The sequence below is a fragment of the Gadus chalcogrammus genome, chromosome 15 (assembly GCF_026213295.1).
Source record: "Gadus chalcogrammus isolate NIFS_2021 chromosome 15, NIFS_Gcha_1.0, whole genome shotgun sequence".
Taxonomy (NCBI): Eukaryota; Metazoa; Chordata; class Actinopteri; order Gadiformes; family Gadidae; genus Gadus; species Gadus chalcogrammus.
In genome coordinates, this window is record NC_079426.1 from 22,393,908 (window position 1) to 22,400,210 (window position 6,303).

A 6,303-nucleotide genomic window follows, 5' to 3' on the forward strand; every position below is an offset into this window, starting at 1 on the left:
CCAGTCTCAGGCGGCCCGGGACACGGCTCGGCTGCTCTTGCACGTGGCCCGGCTTGGCCTGACGGTGAACTTTGTGAAAAGTCGCCTGGACCCATCCCAACGGGTCGCATACCTGGGGATGGTCCTAGACTCGGATGCTATGAGGGCCTATCTGTCACCTCAGCGTGTGACCGACATCCTCCTCTGCCTCCCCCGCTTCGGGTATGGCAGGATGGTACCATTCATTCTTTGCCTGCAGCTCTTGGGCAAGCTGACAGCTGCCTCAGCTGTGGTGCCCCTCGGCTTGCTGTCTCTGCGCCCTATGCAGATGTGGCTGAACAGCCTCCACTTGGACCCCAAGTGGCACAGGCACCGAATGGTCAGAGTGTCTCGGCAGTGCCTCTTCTCTCTGTCCCCATGGAGGAAGAGGTCGTATATGTCTGTGGGTGTACCCATGGGTACCATTCCATCTCGTCGGGAGCTGGTCACGACAGACACCTGCCTATCGGGATGGGGCGCGGTTTGGCAGGGCAGGACTGCCCAAGGGCAGTGGCCGGCCCAGAACCACGCTCACATCAATGTGCTAGAGCTCAGGGCGGTACAGCTAGCACTCAATCATTTTCTGCCTCATTTGAGAGGCAAGCATGTGCTGGTTCGATCCGACAACATGTCAGCTGTTGCCCAGATCAACCACCAAGGGGAGACCCGGTCTTCACGGCTACTCCGGGTATCTCGGGACTTGTTGGCCTGGGCATATCCCCGCCTGGCCAGCTTGCGGGCGTTCTTCATACCGGGGCAACGGAACCAGGTCGCAGATTTTCTATCGCGGCAGAAGCCCCCACCGGGGGAGTGGCGGCTTCATCCGGAGGTGGTGGAGACGATGTGGGGTCTCTTTGGCAGGGCGGAGGTGGACCTCTTTGCATCAGAGGAATCCGCACATTGCCCCCTCAGGTTCTCCTGGACGGAGGTGACCGGCCCCCTCGGACAGGACGCCTTAGCTCACGACTGGCCACAGAGTCCTCTGTATGCCTTCCCACCGCTGCCCCTGATTCTCCCCACACTTCAGAGGGTGTTTCTGCGGGGCCACAGGTTACTTCTGGTGGCCCCCTACTGGCCAGGGAGACTCTGGTTTCCACTGCTGCGCAGGCTCTGCTGCAGCTCTCCATGGCGCCTCCCCTGCAGGAAGGACCTCCTTTCGCAGCTGGGGGGCCAGATTTGGCACCCAGATCCCCGTCGCCTCCAGCTCTGGGCCTGGCCGCTGCAGGGCCAGACTCACTGCTGAGTGTTTGCACTGAGACCGTCAGGGGCACTATTCTGAATGCCAGGGCACCATCTACCAGAGCACAGTATGCCAACAGATGGAAGTTATTCTCTGACTGGTGTAGGGGTAAGGCAGTAGACCCAGCGCGTTGCTCCGTGGCCACCGTTCTGGAGTTTTTGCAGTCCCTCCTGGATGATGGTCGCTCTCATTCCACCTTGAGGGTCTATGTGGCTGCCATCTCTTCCCGACATGAGATGGTTGACGGAGCCACAGTGGGGTGCCACAGGTTGGTGTCCCTCTTCCTTAGGGGGGCCCTGAGGCTGCGTCCCCCTAGGACTCTGAGGACTCCAGCTTGGGACCTGCCCCTGGTGCTGGAAGCCATGTCATCACCTCCTTTTGAGCCTCTGACCCAGATAGGGTTGAAGTGGCTGTCCATGAAGGTGGCTTTTCTGCTCGCCATTACCACTGCGAAGCGGGTCGGGGAGTTGCACGCCCTATCCGTGGCAGATACATGCCTGCGGTGGAACCCTGATGGCTCAGGTGTGGTTTTATGGCCCAATGTGGCGTTCCAGCCCAAGGTGCTTTCACGCACCTATTTTAACCAGCCTATCCATCTGGCACGTTTTAACTCCCCATCTGAGGGGAATGAGTCCGAGATGCTGTGCGCGGTACGGGCGCTTAGGGCTTACATTGCTGCTACGGCCGGTATACGGCAGTCCGAGCAACTGTTTGTGTGTCACGGTGGCCCTAACAGAGGTTCTGCCTTGTCTAAACAGAGGCTGTCCCACTGGGTCGTCGACGCCATTAAACACGCCTATGGGGCCAGTGGCCGCCCCCCGCCATCCGGGTTGAGGTGCCACTCCACCAGAAGCGTGTCGACATCGTGGGCTGCACTAAGAGGTGTACCCCTGGAGTCGATCTGTGCCGCGGCATCTTGGACGTCACCGGGCACCTTTACAAGGTTTTACCGTGTCAACGTCGCCAGTCCCCACCCGATGAGTGTGGTCCTACTGCCAAGCTCTGCTACCTCCAATGAGTGAGGTGGGTGTTGGATTCTTTGTGACCTTTTTGGTATGGGTCATCCAGTGCTTTAAGCACCGCCTCTGGCGGTCAGTAAGGATGAAATAGAACGATAGTTACGAATGTAACTACGGTTCTATGAATCCTGGATGACCGCCAGAGCGTTCAGTCACTCAGAATCCTTGTGTTCTCGCGAGAAGATTCTAGGAACAGATCCTCTAATGACACCGGAAGATATAGCCTTCCCGGTGTCACGTGGGGGTCACAGGTGACTATGTTGTTATTAGGTACTTGAAATGCGCATGCGCGAGGTGGAGATCCAGTGCTTTAAGCACCGCCTCTGGCGGTCAGTAAGGATGAAATAGAACCGTAGTTACATTCGTAACTATCGATTTGTCACTTAAGAACCGTATTAACCGTAATGCCTCATAATCCGGCAACTTTTACTTTGCATGCAACTGGATCAGCACATAATTGTCTATTTTGTCCAGTTATATTATAACCCTGTAATATACTCGTTGTTTTCCGGATTATATATCTTTATGTTTCCTATAGAAAAGGTTCTGCCTTAAATAGGTATATAACCTTACTTTAAAATACTTGAAATACACACACACACACACACACACACACACACACACACACACACACACACACACACACACACACACCCCACCCTCTATGGGCGGGGCTTAAACTTTAGGGACAATGTTCAAATGTATTAAAGTGCACCAACGGGAACAGAGACCACATTGCTCCGTGCACACGCTATCGTGTTGGATCCGTCATGTGGACGTTTATATCTGCTGTGTTCACCAGAGCGTGTTTTATTCTTTTATCGCTGGTAGGAGTCTGTAGAGCGGCATGGGTCATGAAAAACCCTTACTACTGGCTTCTGACGCTCCTCTTCCTACCTCAAGTCGTCGAGATGGTGGTCACCATGACAAGGAGAAGAGGAAAAGATTATAAATGGTAAATGATCTGATATTTTGTGTGTCACCTCACCTCATGTTTAGATATCCTAAACAAATGGCGATTTTAGACTATTTTTAGGGATGCTCAAGCACACCTGAATTTCATATGAGCACCCCTACAAAAGTATTATTATTAATTCATTATTATCCAATATCAATTTAGAAGAAGAACAAGAAGTAAGTTAATTTGGCAGTTTGACTTTGTTCTGAGAGAAAAGTTCAGACAAATTTGTCTTTATTACTGTGACACACAGTTGTGTGTAAATTGGCAAATCAACTTGCATGGACTTGTAGATAGCATTTCTCAAATCACAAACTCTTCATAGCTGCCACGCCCAGATGGATCCTCGATGAGTTTGCAAAGAAGCAAGTTATTTATTCTTTATTGCTCTAATGCCATATAGGCCATACTTATACAGCATTCTCCTTTTTAATGGTCACTTAACTTGTATTTAGTCTGTTATATCTTACCTGTTGCTGCTTTCCCAGATGAACAGATTGGAGGAGGTCCTGATTTGACTGTCTCTGTATTGTAGGATTCCTCTCTCATTGCTTGAGGATGGTGGGCTGTTATGGAAGGACATTATTATATATTATCTATTACATTATTATATTAATGTATAAGTAATTGGTTAAAAGTATTATTGTTGTAAATTAAAATATCATATACAGAACAATATTAATGGATTCATTGTTATCCATGCAGTGAAATTTGTAATTTTGCCGAGGGGTTGAACACTCCTTCAAGGCCCTGTATGTATGTTACACTGTGACTAGGGGCTGAGCACCCCTAAAGGTCTGGTCCTAGAATCGCCCCGGTCCTTTACATTAGTTGAAGAAAAAAGGAAGCTGCACACCTCTTGTTTCCAACGGCTTAAGTTCATAGAAAGGGAGACAGAGGCTCGGATAGTCTTCAGAACAAAGTATTGAACAACCTGCAAACCTGGGGACTGGATTGCTAATAAACACAGCTGAAAGTGTGTTTCAAGTTTCACATTTATTATAGTTATTTAAGAGCCCTTTAAAGACCACAAGAGTAGACCAAAGTACAAAGTGCAATTCAGCTATCTATTTAAAAAATAAAAATAATAACAATTAAAAGCATGAAAATGGACACACTAGACAATAATAAAACGTATATGAGTTAAATGCAAGAGAATATGAATTAGATTTTAGGAAATTAGTATAGTTTTGAATTGAAGACGGACACTGAAGGGGCTAGCCTGACATGAAGAGGGAGTTCGTTCCACAGTTTGGGGCAAATGACTGCAAAAGCCCGATCCCCCCTGCTCTTAAGTCTTGACGGAGGGATGGTGAGTATTAATTGGTCATTGGACCTCAGTGCCCTCGGGGGAGCGTATGTTGTTAGGAGGTCAGAAATGTAAGGTGGAATTTTCATTCATTCCTTTAATTTCATTCAATTTTATTTCATCACACATAACTACAGGCTATATATTATATTTGAACAATTTAAAAACGGAATCAGATCTGGAAGCTGGGTTTCTAGTTCAATCCCTGGCTCCTCCTAGCTGAGTGTCAAGCTGGCCCTGAGCAACCTACTAACCAACCCTAACTGCTACCGCCGAGCTGGCTGTCGCCTTGCATAGTTGATTCCGCTGTTGGGTGTGAATGTGTGGCGGAATTAGTGAATGTTAGTCAATATTGTACAGTGGGTCTAGAAAAAGCGCTATATAAATGCAATCCATTCACCATTTAAAAGAAACCTCATCTTCCCTTATTTCCACCTCGTAGCCTTGCTAAACGTTGTGTTGGATGTTCTCCAGGTATTCTCCAGCCATTCTTCTGTTCCTCATCAGCATCATTCCCTCCATCTGGATCCTGGAGCTCCATCACCACCAGAACATTTCCAAGGAGCCACAGGTGATCCCCGCAGAGAAACTAGCAAACCAAGATCCCATGAACCATGACTGTCAGTAGCCGCATTCATTTTAGAGTTGTGGATAAATACTAAGAAGAACATTAATAATAGAATGCATGATAGTGATACGGCCGTTGAATCAACACCGCAATACATGTGGTTAATTCTGTCAGCTATCTGTAATAAGCTAATATCCACCAGTCACTGTCTATCTGTAATAAGCTAATATCCACCACTCACTGTATGTGATAAGCTGCTACCTATCACTCACTGTCTATCTGTAATAAGCTAATATCCACCACTCACTGTCTGTAATAAGCTAATATCCACCCCCACTCACTGTCTGTCATACGCTAATAGTAATAAGCTAATATGCATGTAATAAGCTAATAGCTACCACTCAGTGACTTTAATACGATTATAGCCACCAACACTTACCTTCTGTAATAAGCTAAGGATACCAATTAATCACAGTATGTGAGCCTGTAAATGGAATGCATTTTGACTTTTAATAAGCGCTGAGAAGAGTGTTGTATGAATGTCATCCATTCACATATTTCTTTTCATCTTCATAGTGCAGCCATCTTGACTCATTGGCGGCTTTCCGAGAATTTTCCAATGGTCAGAACGTAACTTCGCCAAATAACGCCTCCATAAATGTAAGTTAATCGGTTGAAGTCTTCAGGTCCAATAAATGCAATGTAGATTTCACTGACTTCAATAGGATATTTGTATGTCAGTTTTTGCCTCATTGCCTGGCAGTTGGCCCAATAATGCGATTGGAGGGTCTAATGACGATGAGTCATCCGGGCAGAAGAATCCATCCGATTTATTCTTACATATGTAACCGGCCTCCTTCAAGCAGCCTCCATTATGTGACGACGAAGAAGTAGGACACAGGGTTGATCTCCACACGAGCACTTTTATTTTCTCAGTGACCCACAGTGACCCACCTGTGTCACACAGAAACAGTAGGGGGCGCAACCGCCGTCAGATTCACTTGTGGAAACCAATTATCCGGTTGACGTCAGACCACCGGAAGCATTTATAATATAAACGTTTACAAAAATCTATACCTTCAAAACAACAGACATTTTTTTATATATATATATATATACAAAACAACAGACATTTTTTTATATATATATATATATTCAAAAATCCTCAATGAATATCGAAAAAAGAGGAGA

The 6,303-nt window shown here is 47.2% G+C and overlaps 1 long non-coding RNA gene across 1 annotated transcript; it reads left to right on the top strand.

The window, feature by feature from the left end:
- Positions 1 to 3,034: 3,034 nt before the first annotated feature.
- LOC130405065 (uncharacterized) lies at positions 3,035 to 5,879 on the top strand. The gene is made up of 3 exons (XR_008904280.1): positions 3,035 to 3,232; positions 5,019 to 5,115; positions 5,689 to 5,879. It is a non-coding gene; the product is annotated as an uncharacterized LOC130405065 (long non-coding RNA).
- The last annotated feature ends 424 nt before the right edge of the window (positions 5,880 to 6,303 follow it).